The 19,007-nt window shown below is 48.0% G+C and overlaps 1 long non-coding RNA gene across 1 annotated transcript in view; it reads left to right on the top strand.

Annotated features, from left to right (window-relative positions):
- Nucleotides 1-5,225: 5,225 nt before the first annotated feature.
- Nucleotides 5,226-19,007, top strand: part of LOC133370497 (uncharacterized) — a 34,976-nt gene continuing 21,194 nt past the window's right edge. Inside the window, exon 1 of the long non-coding RNA XR_009759138.1 lies at nucleotides 5,226-5,308. This is a non-coding gene — a long non-coding RNA (uncharacterized LOC133370497). The remainder of the gene's footprint in view (nucleotides 5,309-19,007) is intronic.

Here is a 19,007-nt window from a genome sequence, read left to right on the forward strand (position 1 = left end):
TTATCCTTGCAACAACCCTGTGGGGTAGGTTAAGCTGAGAGACTGATTGGCCCAACGTCACCCAGCGAGCTTCACTGCTGAAGACTAGGGGGGATTTGACCCCTGGTCTCCCAGGTCCTAGCCTGACACTCGAACCACTACACAGCCTTGCAAGGAGTGTATGATAGTGCAAGATGTGAAATAAACAATTGCAAAGAATACTCCAGAGCATCCACACACAACCCACGGAGAAACCCCGCATAGCACATCTGGGATTGGGAGCGAGATGAATTCCAGGGAACAGGGTGTGAGTTCCGGGCAGGCTCCCTGAGCATTGGCACGTCTCCTTTGGCTGCCTTCCTTCTCTCCATCCAAGGCCAAAGCCGCAGACCACCCCCAAACTCCCTAGGCAACAGCTCACTTCCTACCCAGCTCTTTTTCTCTGGGATTGCAAGCAAATGAAGATAACATCACAAGAGAGGATTTTTTGGGGGGGGTGTCATTTGGAGGCTGCTGAAGCCAAAAGATCTCTCTCTCTCTCTCTTCTTCCAGGGACTGCTTGGAGATTTTGTGACACGGCATCAGGACAAACATCACGAGTTAGAACTTAAGAAAAGGCGAAGGGGCAGGTTTTGGGTGCCATTGATGCAACAATAGTGCATTAGTGGTGGATTTTTACTGCACTGTCCACACATCATTCTGTTTCATCAGGTGTTCTGCGATGCTTCCCCAATGTTACCGCATTATTGGCATCTGGAAGGGCACTCTTGCATTTCAGTAAAACAAAATAATAGAATCATAGAATCCTAGAGTTGGAAGGGGCCTTGTAGGCCATTGAGTCCAACTCCCTGCTCACAGCAGGAAAGCTTGGAAAAGTTACTTTTTTGAACTACAACTCCCACCAGCCCCAGCCAGCGCTGGCTGGGGCTGATGGGAGTTGTAGTTCAAAAAAGTAACTTTTCCAAGCTCTGAGGAAATCCACAGCTAGAGCATCTCCTGCAGATAGCTGTCCAGCCTCTGCTTGAAGACATCCAGCGAGGGGGATCCCACCACCTCCCTAGGCAGTCGGTTCCATTGCCGAACTGCCCTTACTGTCAAGAAGTTCCTTCAAATGTCCAATCTGAATCTACGCTCCTGCAACTTAAAACCATTAGACCTAGTCCTACCCTCTGGGGCAGCAGTGAACAAATCTGTACCCTCCTCTATGTGACAGCCCTTCAGGTACTAAAATAAAAAATGGACTGCCTTCAAGTCGCTCCCGACTCATGGTGACCTACGAATAGGGGTTTCATGGTAAGCGGTATTCAGCCTAACCCTAAGGAACGTGTTTGTATGGAGTATTTGTAACAAACATAGCAGTCGTCAATCGATGTTTGTGGAGGCAAGTTTTTGCCAGAGTCTCTCTCTGTCAATGAGGTCAAAGGCAGAAGTGAAGTCGACGAAAGTAACAAATAATTCTCTTCTTTTATAACAGGAACATTCCTGGATTAAGTGGAGCAAAGTGAAGCAATGGTCCATGGTCGACTTTCCCTTAACAAATCCTGCCTGCTCTTCCGCGATAATCGTATTCTCAGCTGCCCACGAGAGCAGTTTCCCCAACAAGTATTTAGCGTACAACTTCGCGGCAACATCAATAAGGCTAATCGGCCGAAAATTTTTCGGATCACACTTTAGACCCCGTTTATATATTGGGATCACTATGCTGACTGCCCATCCCTTCGGCACACTGCCATGCTGGTTAATAAAAGTGAACAGTTTGGCAAACACCGGGGCCCACCAATCGGGATTGGCTTTGAATAATTCGGCGGGGATCATGTCCTCACCCGGAGCTTTTTTATTGGGGAGGGAGTTAATTAGGGTGCAGAGTTCTTAGAAGGGTACAATGATGATGCCAGGACTTGTCTAAAACTGAGAGGGCCTCCTCAGTGGTGGCACCCTCCTGATGGAAATCTCCCCCAGAGGATGTTCACCCAGCACTTTTGTTCATGCCTTTTTGGGGTGCTTCTAGATGAAGGTTCATTGTGGGATCGACGCTGCTCATAATACAAATGGTGTTTTTGGCACCATTCACATGATGTCATTGTGATCAAGATGTCAGACTGCATTATTATTGTTGTTGTTGTTATCTTGATACCTGAAGGTCCCTAAGTGACTTACACAATGTAAAAACAAAAACAAATGAAACACACTATAAAAACATAACAATAAACAGCAACAAAACAATAAAAATAGCACCCCCACTCAGTCACAGGAAGGTTTGGCAGCATATTAAAACAAAACATCATCTCAGTCTGTCAAATGCCTGGGAGAAAAGGTACATCTTTACCTGGCGCCAAAAAGATGTCAATGAAGGCACCAGACAGACTTCACTGGGGAGCGTATTCCACAGATGGGGAGCCACAACTGAAAAGGCCGCCTCCCTTGTCACCACCCTCCAAGCCTCCCTCAGAGAAGGGACCTCAGAAAAAGATCTAAGGGTCTGGGTAGGTTCATATCAGGACGGCAAGCCGACATTTAATGTGTGTTTCCCCTTAACATGGAAAATCTAATAAGTAAAAATAACCCATTATACATCCACTGCCACAGCTGGTGTGGAAGCTTGTTAACGCTCCCCCCACCCCCGTGGGCTGTGGTGACTGATGCCATTTGGCAGGAGGTCTTGGTTGCCACAGCCCTATTTCCACCTGCTCCACCCCTGAGGACAAGCTAGCCATGTCCTTTCCGTCAGCCGAAATGATATGGGCGTGCCTGAACTTTCCAGTGATGGCTGCTTGCAGGAGGCGCAATCTCCTTGGGAGGAACCGTCTCCACACAGTACATATGAGGGATTACTTTGGAGACTGTAAATGCATAGGCTGGGCTTTAAACAAACAAGGAAGGCAGGAAGGAGGCATTGCAGAAGACCTCTTTATCGCTCTTTTGCAAGCCTTATACAAGTCAAGTAAACATTACTCTTGCACATGGTCTCAGTATTCAAATAAATGGATCAGGATCTTGCCCACCCCCAAAAAGGAGAGCCAGTGTGGTGTAGTGGTTAGAGTGCGGGGGCTGGAACCTAGGAGTCCAGGATTCAAAACCTCACTCAGCTACGAAGCTCACAGTCACTGCCTGTCAGCCTAATCTACCTCACAGGATTGTTGTGAAGATAACATTGGGGGGGAGCCATGTTCGCATGCTACCTTGAGCTCCTTGGAGGAAAGGTGGGACATAAATGGAATAAATAAACGAATAAAAGCACAGACATCTATGCCGTCTGTTGTGAAACATGACAATGGCAGGCTGGCAGCATTTGTTTCTATGCTTTTGTGCACTCCCTGGGATGCACGCGAGATACAGGAATACCTGTGTAAATGCCCATTGGGGGAAAAGGCAGTAGAGGGAGTTTTGCAGGGGAGGAGTGACTGAGGGGAGGGACAGGAAAACAAGCCCAGATAGGGATGGAGAGCTTTGTCCATTTGGTCCTCTCACTTTCTCATTTTTCCAATCTTAAAATTCAGTCCTCCACATTTCTGCAGCAATTTGTGATTTATTTATTTATTTTAAAAATCCTCACCAAAATTCTTTACCATTTTAGGGCAAATTTCTCCTGATAAACACATTTTTATGCAGCTTTTAATAACGCACACATTTTTTTGCAAGCAGTTTCTTCTATTATAATGCATCTTTCTATGTTATTTTTGCTGAGATATTCATTTTTATGCACACTTTCCTCTCATGTATGCATTTTTGTAAACTTTGGCTCGGTTGGAGAACCACATCACAAAATTCGGTCAGGTGCGAATTTTGAAGGATAACTATATTTTGGATCCGAGATTGTTTCGGAAAGTGCCAGTTTTGTAGATTCAGGTTTAAATGCAAACACGTGCGCAAGCAAATGTGCCAAACCTGTCCTGTACACAGGAAGGCCTTTTCTTGATGACCCGTTTGTGACATGAACTGCCTGACAGAAAGAGCCCTAAGGGTCCGATCTCCTGTTTGCTTCGGCAAGGCTCACAGAAAGCCTCCCACTGGCCTGGGCCACAAGCTGATTAAGCGGACTGTGATGTTCCTGTATTAGTGTATATATGGTAAGTGCTGTTTGTATAGAAGATATGTGGTAAGTGGAGTGAAAGAGGAGGGGGGAGTGAATGGGCAGTAGAATGCTGGATGATTGGCTGAGCGTTAGAATGGCTGAGCGTATAAAAGGAAGGATGACAGCTGAATCTGGGTGGACGTGAGTGGGTTGTTTTGGTGGGTTTTTGAGAGTTGTTTGAGAGGTGGATGTCAGGAGAGTGTGGAGAAAGAGAGAGTGGGAGTTCTAGTTTATGATAAGTCAAGTATCATAGTAATAGATGAAACCATATGCTTATGTGCCTTTATAAAGTAATCTTGTTATCTCTGTTATTTAATAAATACTTATTTGGTTTACCAAAGGCCTGATCCTTGGCTGGGGTTTCACAGACCAGAAGGGAGGGTAAGGTAAATACCAAGGCTGAAGGGAAACAGTAGCAAATGGTGGCAGCGGTGAAGGGAAGAATATAACACCACAGGTATCCAGAGCAAACCAGAATTATATGAATTCTGTATAGATCAAAGGGATTGGGACAGCTTAAGCATGCAGTCACAGAGGTAACCTGATTGAGAGAAACTCAGGCAGAGTCTCTGGGGATACTGGTTATAGGATGTGACTGGTGGTGCTGCCTAGCAGGGGGATCTGGTGAGGTCTATGCTAGAGCGGAGAGAGAAACCATAAAAAAGGACAGTCCGGACTGGTGGAGTCCCTGGTGGTGCCTAGTGACAGGCAGTAGCCACGAGCAGGTAGGAACCTGACAGGGAGAGCCAGGGAAGGGCGTCACAGGGACCGACAAAAGCCATTTGGGTTTTCCACCTTGGGTGCCAAAAGGTGATGCTCACATGCATACACATGATGCACTGGCAATCTGTGTCCTTATGCATGCTCTTTTCCCCAACCTCTCTTTCTCCAGAGTTCAGATGAAATGAGGCAAGCTATAATTAGCTCTCTCATTGTGCCCCCCCCACTGCTTGCCCTGCTTTGGTTGCCAGACCGGATGTGCTATACTTAGCTCCCCCCCCCCGGACTCTGCACCTTGTGGAGCCCCAGACGTCCTCTGTTTCCACCCTGGAGGCCTGTGGCTGTCGGTCACATGACTCTCCTGTCATGATGGTTCCCCGCCCTCAGCGACAGGCAATAAGCCACAGACCACTGAGGTCTTGCCCTGGAAAGATGGGCTGGGCCTCCTGGTTCTCACTGCCCTGACAGCCTTGACTTCCTGCCCCGCTTGAAAGGGCCTTCTCCGGTCCAGAAATTAACGTCCCCATGATGACAAAGGTAGGTGGAGGTGGGTGCCATTGTTTCCCTCCCTCTGTTGAGGAAAGGACGAGAAGGTGCACGCAAGCCTTCTTCGTACTCTGTGGATGTAGGGAGGTGGATAAGTGCCCTTAAACGAATACAACAGAACAGAATAAAACAAGGAGGAGCAATGGGCTTTAATGACAGGGAGGCCAGCTTCAGGAGGAGCCTCCTGGTCGGTTCGCAGGAGGAGCATAGGAAGCTACCCTTATACCATCATCATCATCACTGTTTATTTGTATGCCGCCTTTCCATAACCATTTATGCGCAAGGCGGCTCACAACATGAACAGAAAAAAAGTTACACAACTCACTGTAAGAAATAAATTCAAAGGGTCAATAAGTTAACAAAAACATAATTAAAAACATACAATAAATTGATACATCCTTATAATTCCTAATAAAATCCAACAATAAAATACAGAAGCATAATCCCAATAACAGCAAAACAAAAAGCCAACCATCAGAAATTAAACTTTTACCCAAACAGAAGCCCCCAAACAACACCCCACAGTCAAGGTGGTCTCTGGCATCTTCAGGTAGCGATACCTTTTACAGCTGCAGCCAGTCAAGGCCCCACCCTGCCAGGCCAGGTGGAAAGAGGCCAGCAAGCAGGGAGAGAGTCATATCCAAGATGGACCATCAGTCCTTCTGGCTCAGTATCACCTACACTGGCCGGCAGCAGCTCCCCAGGGTTTCCGGCAGGGAGTCTCTCCCAGCCTCACCTGGAGATGCCAGTGGGGGCTACATCAGGGATCTTCTGCATGTGAAGTAGATACTCTTCCACTGAGCTACAGCATTTCCTTGCGGCCAGCCGCAAAACATCAAAAATTCTGGCACACCTTGGGATGATTGGTGTTCCAGAGCATGCACAGAGCATCTTTTCCTGATGAGTACAAAGTTTAATATCAAAGGGTCATAACCAATGATAGTCCTACTCAGAGTAGACCCATTAAAATTAACTTGGCCAACTTGGGTCTTTTCATATCAATGGGTCTACTCTGAGTAGGATTTCATTCAACACAACCCTAAAAATACAGTACCGTTAAGCAGGTGTAGAGTGCCTTTCTTTTCTATAGAAAGCAGTTTTTTTAAAAAAAATAACTGGAAGCCCATAATGCCTCGGAGCATGTACACAGTGACTTCTGAAGGATGCCACCTCTTTGAAGCAAACAATCACGCACATACTGTGGAAAGCAGGAAAAGCACTGCCTGCCCTTGGGACATCATAAAACGGGCAAAATATGGGACTGCCTTACACTGAGGTAGACCACTGGTGCATCTTAGGCCAGGATGGTCTGCTCTGACCGGCAGGGTTCTGCTTTCCAAGTCTCTGCTATGTGGGATCCTAACAGCAAGAGATGCCAGGGAAGACACCTTCTGGGTACAAAGCATGCACCTAACATTTCCTCCAGTAGGAATCTTACTGCTGCCTTTAACTAAGTGAGACTCTTGGTGCATCCAGCACAGTGTTGTGTAGCCACTCTGACTGGCAGAAGCTCTCCAGGATCTGCTGCTGCTTCCAGACTGTCACTATTTTTGAGTGGAATTCAACTGCAGACTGATAAATTCAGGTTGTGCAATTAAGGCTGACTGGTAGCTCTTGCGCAACAAACTCGCTTCCCCAAAAGATAAGACTTTTTGTGATAAGAGAAGAGACGGGAAAATGCACTCGAATGAGTGGGAGAACACTTGCTTTGATGCAATGTTGTATAACCTCAAACAAATCGGGTAGAGACACATTCCCTAGTCTGCCAGTTTCTGCACGTCTCTAGCACAGTGGGGAGGACAGCCTGGCTAGGAGTCCAGAGTCCGTGAGTTCAAATCCCCGCTTGAGTCTCCTGGGTGACAAGAGCCAGCTAAAGATCACCCCCACAGAGAGTGGCTCAGGGGTTACGTGCCCTGCCACCTGTGCAGCCGTGGGCAAGCTGCATAGTCCCAAGGAGCCCAGTTGCCCCCCAGCTGGCAGTTGCGGACAGGGAAGGGGCTGGCTTGTGCAGCTGCGGCAAGCTGAGCAGGCCCTAGCCAGCTGGGAGGACTAGCCGCCGAGGGAGGCAATGGTAAACCCCCTCTGAATACTGCTTACCATGAAAACCCTATTCATAGGGTCGCCATGAGTCGGGATCGACTTGAAGGCAATCCATTTCCATTTTTCCACCTCTCTCTTCTGAAAACAGGAGCAGACGACACTAGTCAAACCCCACCCCTTTTTACTGTAAAACCTGGCGGGAGCACCCTGAGCGCATTGTGTGTGTGTGTTTTAAAAAAAGAGATTTCACAACTGATCAGCAGATCAACCTGATCCCCCTCCAGGTGTGGCCAATGGAAACGCTTTCCTGTGGGTGACCAGTGTGCGCTCACAGCCTCAGAATGAATGCCCATTCAACAGTCCTTGTTGTCTAATCTTCCTACAAACAAATCAGGATGAGTGCTGAATAAACAGGGCGCCTGTCTGGAAGCACCCTAAGAAATAACAGCAAACTTTGGACTCATCCCAAGATTAAATTCAGAGAGAGAGAGAGAGAGAGAGAGAGAGAAACATTGGCTTTGGAGCAAAGTTTGCATAGTTGAAGATGGACCAGCTCTTGAGTCTGTTACATTCTCACGTCATCTTGCATAACCAAGGATTATCGGATGGGTAAACTGGGGTCATGCTGGGGTCCTTGTGTTCGAACCCTTCTTGTGAGACAGCTTAAACGTGGGGCAGAGTGCGGTGCTCTCCGGTTGCACCTCCTAACGCACTGTGATTCAGGCCAAAATTCTGGGGAGGCAATGCTGGTTATCTGAAACTGAACCTAGAAGGGGAAGAGGAAGCCAGGCCAGGCACGGGGAGTCCCCCTGAGCTGCCCGGATCTCGCTGCAGGCAGGTGCCAAGAGAGGGTCAGAGGGAGACATCCAGAGTCGTCACCTCGCTTCGGCTGACTGAGACTCATTTGGGTGTAAAATGCTCCGTGGCTGAGCAAGGAGATGGCTGGCCTCTGAGGCATGCAGGCAGGCCCCAAGGAGAAACAAGAGGGTCTGCATAGTTTTCTCCCTGGAACATTATCTTGAAGTGTGTCATGGTGTAACGTTCTCCATAGGAGCAGATTGTATGCTGTCGGCCTTCTATATGCCTAAAAGTGTGTGAATGTGCTGCTCGGGTGACACTAGTGTCAGAGGGCTGGGTTTGGCTGCTGCCTAATGCGTGAAACATTCCCCAAGCTCTAGAGGGGGGACGTCTATAGGTGTGGATCCCTATCTTCCTTGCACAGTTTTTGGAAAGTTATTATGACTGCTTTAAATAAGGAATTTTCTGAGCTGTGCAATTTTTTTTATTATGAAATGAATAAAAGATGTTGACAGTCCTTTGGCTACCATCTGCAAATTCTGTTCTTTGTTTAAAATACAAAAATGCGAGGTGGCCCTCCCTTTTTTGAGAAAGAAAAAAAAACAGCAGAAAGTAGGGAATCATTACAAAGCTTTTCTTAACGTGCTAGAAACATTCTCCTCTCCACACACACCCAGCCCCTTCCAGCCTTGCCTCTTTGCAACATCTCCTCGAAAGGCTGTTGAGTAAGATGGAGATAAGCTCTCCAAGGAGATGGAGCCAAACAAATTTGCTGGGTGAGTCATCCACATGCACGGAGCCCACCGTCTTGCTGAGCTAAGGAAATACAAATGAATCCTTTGCTCTTACCACTTGACAGCTAGGCTGGAGGAATGGTGCTCTGCACATGTTCAAAGGCACTCTGCTCTTTAACATTAAATCCATCACCCTAGGCACTGAAAACAGACAATTCTGTGGCTGAGACCTGATACAGTAGTTTTGCACTGAGTTTGGAGTAAAGCAGGGCTGTGGAGTCGGGACACCAGACCTTCAACTCCGACTCCGACTCTATTTTTCTACTGTCCGACTCCGACTCCAACTCCTTCATAAATGGCAAATGTATATTAACTAGTAATAACACATTTACTGTAGTAAAATGGTAGCACAAGGCATTTCATCACCACCACCACGTGAATCCAGAGCTTAGAAAAGTTACTTTTTTGATCTACAACTCCCATGAGCCCAATCCCTGGGGCTGATGGGAGTTGTAGTTTAAAAAAGTAACTTTTCCAAGCTCTGGATTCACGTGGTGGTGATGAAATGCCTTGTGCTACCATTTTACTACAGTAAATTTGTTATTACTTGTTAATATACATTTGCCATTTATGAAGGAGTTGGAGTTGGAGTCAGTACATTTCTACCGACTCCGACTCCACCCAAAATTGCTCCCGACTCCGACTCTCAGACTCTGACTCCACAGCCCTGGAGTAAAGTGTTTTGAGCGGGGGGGGGGTTGTTTCTATTGACCTCACACACACCCTGGTTCACTAGGCCCCACCCTCTCATCACCAGGCCTCAGCCCAAATTTCATCCCCTTACCTTCCAAAAACTACCAGGTTCCACCCATTGTCCCAACAAAAATCCACTGGGCTCTGCCTCTTGACCAGTCAGTACAAAACTCTTGCTGGTTCCTCCCATAAGATTTCTAAAAGCTCAGGTTGCAGACTTAATCAGGACACCCTGCCTCGTGAAACCCTGGTTAGAAGGAGCCATATTACAGCCATCATTAGATTCAATCACTACAGGCTCAAACTGGTTTGATAGTCCTTCTTAAGGATCTATAGAGTAGCCTTCCCCACCACCATGGTGGCCTGCAGATGTTTTGGACTACAACTCCCATATAGCCATGGTGGCTGGGGCTCATGGGAGCTAGTCCAAAAACACTTGGAGGGCACCAGGTTGGGAAAGGCTGAACTATAGCTCCAGGAAGGGAGTGGGGAGCTGCCTTCTCTTCCTCCTTTCTGCAACTTAAGAAGACTGCTGCCAATTTGGGGAGGGGGTTCTGGCTAGCAGCAGGGAGTTCCTGCTGGTGCGTAAGCTTAAGCTTGGGCAAAGCGCCGTTTTATGCCAGCTACTGAAAATAGGCCCAGATCCGTAAAGGGGAATTCGTAGCAGCACCCTGCGAAAATTGCATTTCCCCAGGAATGGGGGACATTTTTGTAATGCAAATATACCAAATTGCTAACTGGGTCAAATATTATCCCAATGAGAGGCCTCAATAATGCCCTAAATAACGGATTGAGCAATAGAATGGAATTTTGTTGTGGGAGGTGATGTTGGTGTAAGAATGACTATTGTGGAAACTGGATTTGGAGCTGGAGGTCATTGCCCCTGCTTATGTTTCTGGGGGGGGGGGAAGCTGCAGCGTATCAACACCCAGGGGGGAGATGCCTTGTGCCTTCCCTGGATAGTTCTGAGATGAATCAGAAAATTTCACAAATTTGGCAAAACGCAGAGAAGCCACAGAAAAGGAAGAGCTGGATGGGAGTGGGGCGGAAAGAGAGAAGGACGGTGGAAAATCCTTACACAGCAAAGACAAATATATACTGGTGACTCGTGAAAACCATTTCGCTCCCCCCCCCGCTCTTGTTCACGTGATTGCACAGAAGAGTACATTGTCTGGGGGGAATTTTTGTTTTGATCCAGCTGTTTTGGAAGAAGGAGAAGAGCCGCCGGCCTGTGACGCACAAGGGCCAAAGGCTTCTCACGTTCATCTTTCTGCTAGAAAGACACTAAGATCCCGTTCAGGGAGGAATGGGGATCCTGTGGCCCTGCAAAAGTTGTGTAGCTGCAGTTCCCATCCTCCTCCCTGATCACTGGCCACCCTGCTGGGGTTGTGGGGAGTTGCTCCCCATCTTAGGAGGGTTAGAAGGAAATGGGTCGCAGAAATGCTGAAGTGGAGAAGGGAGTCTGCGTCTGTGTTGGAATTGCTTTTTAATGTGTTTTTAAAGGTTTTTTTTTTTAAAGATGTTTTTAAATATGTTTCGTTTTAATATGTTTTAAGGATGTTTTGTTTTAATGTTTTAAAGTCTGTTTTTATGATGTTTTATAGTGCTTTTTTTTTGCCATCCTGGGCTCCTACTGGGAGGAGGAGCGAGATATAAATCTAATAAATAAATAGATGTCAGCCATTGAAAAGAAGCTTTTCGATGAGGTTTGCCTGGTACCCACACTCTGTGCCCTGTCCTCTGCTCTGATGTCTCGAGGGCTGGAAGTGACCACTCAGTGAAGAGGCACTCTGCACAAGCACAGGAGTGCTCTTCTTTAAAAGCACCAGGGTTGAGCCCATTTCAAGGCAGGTTTGGGATCCATATTTTGATTTAGATGAAGCCCAGTTCAGATTTTGGAATATGGCCTCATCTCAGTTGGAATCAGAGATAAGAAAATCTGTCAGTTTCAGGTACTCTCAGGAGTGCAACCCAGTCCAGGGCAGGCAACTGACCAATTTCTTGGAGTGGGAACCACTCCCCCATGGTGCCTCCATCTTACCAGGATTATTTTCCTTCATCTGTCCCACCACTGAGTCTAGGCACTGATCCAGGGCCCATGCAACCTCTCCTGATTTGGACGTTATGGAGAAACAGCATACTGATGCCTCAAAACTCCTAATAACCACTCTCAGTAGTAATTTTGCCTAATATACAGGTCTTTGCAAAGCAGTTTCCTCTACTATAATGCATTTTCATTTCACTTTGTTGTTTATCTGAAAATTTGTATCCCACTCCATGATTTCCTGGAACTCTTGGGATGGTTTAAGCTACTTTTTAAAAAATTAGATGTAGATATTTCCCCTTATTTTTTAAAACCCATTTCAAGTTACACAACACTCCTAAGAAGCAACATATGAGCTGGGTTCGTGCTTGCAGAGCTTTGCTTTGCGAATGGGTTGCTTGATGGTAGATCACTTTCACTGACCGTTCTGGAGGACAGCAAGAACAGTTACAGCATCTAGGCCAGCCTTTGCCAACCTGGTGCCCTGCTGATGAGAGCTGTAGTCCAACACATCTGCAGGGCATCAGGCTGGCAGAGGCTGAACTGAGGCCTGAGAGTGCCTTGTTTCTGTAATTTCATTACATTGGTTTTTGTTGGGGGGGGAATGTATTTAAAACTTTTCTGTGGGCTGCCTTCAGGACCTTTGGTCAACACATAGCACAACCCTCAAATGGCAAGGCCAAACGACGTGAATAATGTAACGTTTGGCTCATAATTAACAGGCAGTGGAAAACTCTGAGGTCTTAAGCTCTTGCAAAGCTGACGAAAACATATGGTTCTTGTATTATTAACAGAGCTGAGAGAGATCTAACTTTTCCAAGCCCTTTATTACCGTCTAATGCACAAATAAAGTTGTGCTTTCCTGATAACATCTTCCAGCTGGACAGAAGGTTAACCCTTCCTGCTCCAGTTCTTGTCTTAATCAACTCAGGATGGAGCTAAGCTCTTACAAAGAGCTCTTGTGCAGTTTAACAGCTGAGCTCTTGCCCAGCTTAAGCTCTTCACCAAACATCACCTGAATGAAAATAGCAGAGGAGGTGAGTTGTTGCAAGATGCCCTGATCAGCTTTTGCATAACGGCTTTTTAACAGCTGCTGGTATCTTTTAGGAAATGGTGATAGAGAAAAGCACAGTGGCAGTTCAGCTGCCTCCTCCTGATCCCCTTGGCAGCTAGAAACTATACGGCGGGGGCCACTGACAATTGTAAGGTGCAGGTTATGGAATCATGAGGTATCGGCAGAATGGCAGAGATGGTGTGTCCCCATGTGCTGGTGCTGCTGCTCTGGCCCAGGGTGCTAGGAGTGGCAGAGAGGCCAAGAGCCTCAGCCCATTTCTCAGCTTGTTTCTCTAAGGTTGTTGCGGAGATGGGATTAGATGGGGAAATTAGAGAGGGCCATCTGCTCTCTCTCTCTCTCTCTCTCTCTCTCTGTGTGTGTGTCTCCAAGGCCATCTCAAGCAGCTGAATCACACGATCTGAGAGGGGGCACACAGGCAGAACGGCTTGACATAAGTTCGTTCACAGAAAGGCAAGGAAGAAAATGTCACCTGGCAAGAGGAGCATCTGCATGGTCCGCATCGGTTTGGAAACAATAACGCACGGGTGGGGGACCTTTGCCAGCCTGAGGGCCGCATTCCCACCTAAGCAACGTCCTTGAGGGGGGGCAGATGACAGTGATGGACAGGACCAGAGCCAATGTGGGTGTGGAGCAATTAAAGTTAATTTTACCCCTGCATGGCCGGCTATTTTCTACCTATGCTTACACCCCTGCCCTCTACCCTCCCTCCTGGTATGCAAAAGGGCACGACCAGAGTTCAAGGACACGTTCTCGCCAGGCAAAAACACTCAAGGAGGATGCAAAGCACAGGTGTGGTCTGTGGAGGGGCCCGAGGGCCGGGTAGAGAGTCTGGAGGGCTGCATTCGGCCCCCGGCCTGAGACTCTCCATCCCTGGTCTATATGGAAGCAAGATGAAGACGTCACACACAGGGCAAACGGGCTGCGGAGGAATGAAGAGGCATGTAGGACCAGGGAGGCAGGAAAGGGTGGTGTGGGAACCTTGTAGAGAGACTGCATGCTGCTGACAGGAAAGATTTGCAGAGTGGGGCAGATGCCACATACTGAACCCAAACTGCAGGTCTCAGGGTGGCCACGTCCGTGTTGCCTAGAAAGAGGAAATGCATCACCCAAAAGCAGAGAGCCAAAGAGGACACACGTTTGTGTTGGATGTGCATGTGCTGATATAATCCAGACAAGACTGAGATGCTCTTGGTGGGCGGTTCCTCTGGCCAGTGGAGGCGTGAGCAGCCCAAGGATGGGAAGAGTTGTCGCTTTCGGTCCTCCCCGTTTCTCACTTCTCTCATGTTGAATTCAGTCCTCTACATTTCTGTGGGCTTTTATTTTTAAAAAATCCTCATGGAAATTCTCCACCATTTTCGCGTTCACCATTGCGAATTTCTCCAAATAGACACATTTTTGTCAGCAGTTTTGACAAAGGTCCACATTTCTGCAAGAAGCCATTTCTCATCACATCATGCCCTTTTGCATGTTATTTTCACTCATATATTCATTTTTATGCACACTTTCCTCTAACACATGCATTTTTGTAAACATTGTATAGCTGGCGAACAGCATCCCAAAATCCTAATAAATGCGCATTTCAAAGGGTGTCTGTGTCTGGGTTTTCATATTGTTTTGGAAAGTGTGAGTTTGATCAATTCTGCTTGAAATGCAAACTGAATCAAAATCCTCACCCCCCCTCCTAGCGCAGCCTGCTCCAGATGAGGCCACACTCCCTCCGAAGGAGCGGGTTTGTCGTTTGGGGGTTCTCCTGGATCCGTGGCTGTCGCAGGTGGCAGGCCTGGAACCACTGGATGGCCAGGTTGGGCACTAGCCGAGGGCCTTGCTGCTGGGGCTGGGCAAGGATAGCTCTTGCTTCATGATCCATGCCAGCATTGGGTCATGGGGAGCAGGGTCCATGCTGGCACGGATCATGGCGTACGGGCCACCCTTCCAGGCAAGACCTCCCCTCGCAGCCAGTGCGGGCAGGCCCCACAACTTCCCATGTTGCTGGTTGGCCATGTGAGCGTCTTGTGCATGCATGCTCGCCATCACCCAAGATGGCAGTGGGGGCATCAACGTTCCCCCGCTATCTTGGGTGACGGCAGGTGTGCGCACACAGCATGCTAGGACAGCTGGGTCTATTTACGCCCAGGGCAGCATCATAGTGCTGCTGCACCACTGCCACCACCGCTGCAGTCTGGTGCCTGCCCTGACAGGTGGCCTCAGTGCCACGGAGTGTCTTCCATTGGCTTATGCTGGTGGCTCAGCTGTGACCCTATCTGGACAGGGATAACCTGGCTATAATAATATCTATGCTCAAGGCTGGATTACTGCAATGTGCTGTACGTGGAGCTGCCTTTGAAAATGGTTTGAAAGCTTCAATTAGTGCAGAATGCAACTGCCTGATTGTTGATGGGTACAAGGCGAAGAGAGCAAATAACACCAATCCTGTTCCAGTTACGCTGGCTGCCTACATGCTTCCAATCCCAATTCAAAGGGCTGGTTTTGACCTATAAAGCTCTTTACGGCTCAGGACGCCAATATCTTCTGGAATGCCAACCCTGATCTGAACCTACCCGGACCCTTAGATCTTCCTTCTGAGGCCCTTTTTAGTTCCCTCCTCTGAGGGAGACTCGGAGGGGGGTGACAAGGGAGAGGGCCTTCTAAGCTGTGGCTCCCCGTCTGTGGAATACGCTCCCCAGTGAGGTCTGCCTGGCGCCTTCATTGACATCTTTTCCGCGCCAGATAAAGACTTACTTTCCCCCCAGGCATTTGACAGACTGAGACGAAATGGTGTTGTCTGCTCTTAGTGTCCTGTGGCTGCATGTGGGAGTTGTTGTTTTGTGGCTTTGTTTTTACAGTATGAGATATTTGTTTTTGTTTTAACATTGTCATAAGTCACTTGGAAACCTGCGGGTAACGAGCAACTAAATAATAATAATTATAATAGCAGTAGTAGTCAAGGTATAGATGCAAATGTAGAAATAATTACTATAATCTCAACAGAAGCACAACGCATCTCACCATAATGGAGAAGAGCAGCAGGCCGGCCTGCTCAGGTGCTGACTGACGGCTTCAGGACTGCTGAGCGCCCTTCCTAGGGTCAACTAAGTCATGCTCAAAGTTGGTCAAGTCCATTGGTTTCAACGAGATTATTATTATCTTGATATACTCCTTTATTGGCAAAGTAGCTTCAGAGTGGTTTCTAAGCAGAAAACCAATTCAAAACATAAAATAAAATTGAAAATGTAATTAAAATTCACAATAAAGCAATTCTATCAAAATGTCACAATAAACATCCATATTAAAAGGTGCAATAAAACAAGCCCATTACTATTCAGAGTGGTGACCATACAGCCCTTCTACAGAGGACTGTAAAAGAGGACGGCAGGCCACCCAACGTAATCGCCTGATTAAAGGCAGCTGCCGGCGAGATCACATCACTCCAGTGCTAAAGGAGTTGCACGGGTTACTGGTTGTTTTCCGGGCCCAATTCAAGGTGTTGGTTCCGACCTTTAAAACCCTATATGGTTTCCGCCCAGTCTATCTGAAGGAGTGCCTCCAGTATCAGCATCAATGCCGCCCAACAAGATCAGCCTCAAAACGCCTTCTCTATCCCACCAGTTAGAACAGGTAGACTGGTGAGGAGAGGGCTTTTTCAATTGTGGCCCCCACTTTGTGGAACTCTCTCCCAAATGATCTCCACCAGGCCCCCTCTGTGATGAGCTTCTGCCGGGCCTTGACGACCTGGCTCTTCAGGCAGGCTTTTGGGGTGGGTTAGCTTTATTACTACTGTTGAGATTTTAATGTTTTAATGTATTTGTATGTTTTTATTTTGTACGTCGCCCAGAGTGGCTGAACAACCAGCCAGATGGGCGACTAATAAATGTAATAAATATATAAATAAGCGACACCAATAGCTGGAAATGACAATAGATGTGTGTATTTGGCTTATAGAATTCCAAAAATGAGAAAATGTAGCGGGATTCTTTGGCTCGGCTCAGCTTGCACGGTGTTGTCATAAAAACATAAGAAGAGCCCTGCTGGATCAGGCCAGTGGCCCACCTAGCCCAGCATCCTGTTCTCATAGTGGTCAACCAGGTGCCCCAACAGGAAGCCCACAGACAGGACCTGACCGCAAGAGCCCTCTCCTACATACATACAGACCTAGGAAGCTGCCTTCTATCAATCAGAGCACTGGTCCATGTAGCTCAGTATTATCTGGCAATGACTTGCAGCAGCTCTCCAAGAGATGTCAGGAACTGAGCCTAGAACCTTCTGCATGCAAAGCAGGTGTTCCACCCACTGAGCTGTGGCTCTTTTCCCTGCCAGCTGGGATTCAGAGGCATATGTATTGGTTGCTCCGGAAGCTGCAGCTGGTGCAAAATGCGGCGACGAGATTGCTCACTGGGGCAGAGTATCGCCAACATGTCACCCTGCTGCTAAAAGAATTGCACTGGCTGCCCATTAGCTACCGGGCCAAGTTCAAGGTTCTAGTTTTGGTGTACAAAGCCCTATACAGCTTGGGATCAGGATACCTGAAAGACCGTCTTACCCCTTATATACCCAGTCCATTGCTGCGCTTTGCAGGTGAGGGCCCCCTGCAGATACCACCTTATCAGGAGGTCCATTCTGCACAACATAGGAATCGGACCTTTAGTGTGGCGACACCTACCCTGTGGAATTTCCTCCCCTTGAATATTAGGCAGGCTCCATCTCTGCTCTCTTTTCAGCACCTACTGAAGACTTTCCCCTTTCAACAAGCCTTTTAAGTAGAGACCTATCCCAGTCTGTGTCTGTGTTGGAATTGCTTTTTAATATAGTCTTAAACCTTTTTTAAAATGTTTTAAATCATAGACAATGTTTTGAAAGCATTTTTAAAGAAATGTTTTTAGAGATGTTTTGTTTTAATGTGTTTTAAAGTTTGTTTTTATGATGTTTTAAAGTTTTTAGTGCTTTTGTTTGCTGCCCTGGGCTCCTGCTGGGAGGAAGGGTGGGATATAAATCATATAATGAATATTGCCTCCAACAGTTGAGGGAACACACAGCTGTCATGGCTAGCAGCCACTGATAGCCTTATGATCCTCCATGGATTTGTCTCGTCCCCCTTTAAAGCTGTCCAAGCTGGTGGCCGCCACTGCATCCTGAGGTTGCCCAAAGGGGCACAGAGGAGGAGAGCTGGGTAAGGCTTGTTGGAGGTGTTGCGGGAAGAGGTGTCCTGAGCCTGCTGGGTAGGTTAGGGGCAGAAGGCAATCTGATCTGAACCAGGAAGAGGAGCCATTCATTGCGGGATGCCCGTCATCACAGCGAAGGAGCTCCACAGGCAGTGGCACCTTCTGTGGCACTTCCTGATCGACCGGCCCACAACCTTTGGCGTGCCTGCCGTTGCAAGCTGTGCCAAGAAGCTCGGAGGGCAAAACCAGTTGAGGCTGGTTTGGGCTGGGCGAGAGCTCGCTCAGCATTGGATGGCGCCTCCATCGCGGTGGAATCCACCGACGGCCTCATTAAAAGGCACCCTCGCCCAATGGGCGGCTCAAAGCGTCAGAGATTCATATATGCCTGGAAGGACTCCAGCGGGTCGCTCAGGTCCACCCGTTCTCCAGAGACGGAGCTTCTAAGGACGAATGACGCTCCCACAGGTCCCTGTCCAGCCTCTTTTGGAAGAAGAAGAAAAAAACTGGCTGGGATTGGGAGGGAGGAAGGAGCCTTCTAACCTCCACCAGAAGCTCCCACACGCTGTTGCCAAACTCCTCTTGGTGTTAGCAAATCCTCCTCAGTGATGAGCAGCAGTGGGGCAGTGAGGTCAGGCTCTGGACTTACTGGTCTGATAGGCTCCGCCCCTCTCTCTAGATGGTGAAATGCATTACTTCACTTACCCTGCTGCATTTGGAGACCCTTCTGCTCATTCTGCAGCACCAGACCCCTTCTGGCACCCTTGCAGGCTTGCTGTCTCCACTGCAGCCTTTCCGGCTTGCTGGTATCCTGCTTGACACGTGGCAGGCATAGAATCATAGAATAGTAGAGTTAGGCCTATAAGGCCATCAAGTCCAACCCCCTGCTCAATGCAGGAATCCCAAAGGCACCCAAAACGCAACACACGGCTCCAAACTGGAGCTTGCCAGGGCTGTGAAGAATGGTACTGGCATTCTCTTAGACCCCTTGGAATTACCCACTCCCATCCCAATTGATCCCCTGAGAATGTGCAGAGAGCAGTAGAAGGCAGTATCTGCACATACGATGTCTCCTCGGGGCAAAGATTTCCGC

Source organism: Rhineura floridana, chromosome 15 (assembly GCF_030035675.1).
Source record: "Rhineura floridana isolate rRhiFlo1 chromosome 15, rRhiFlo1.hap2, whole genome shotgun sequence".
NCBI classification, from domain to species: Eukaryota; Metazoa; Chordata; class Lepidosauria; order Squamata; family Rhineuridae; genus Rhineura; species Rhineura floridana.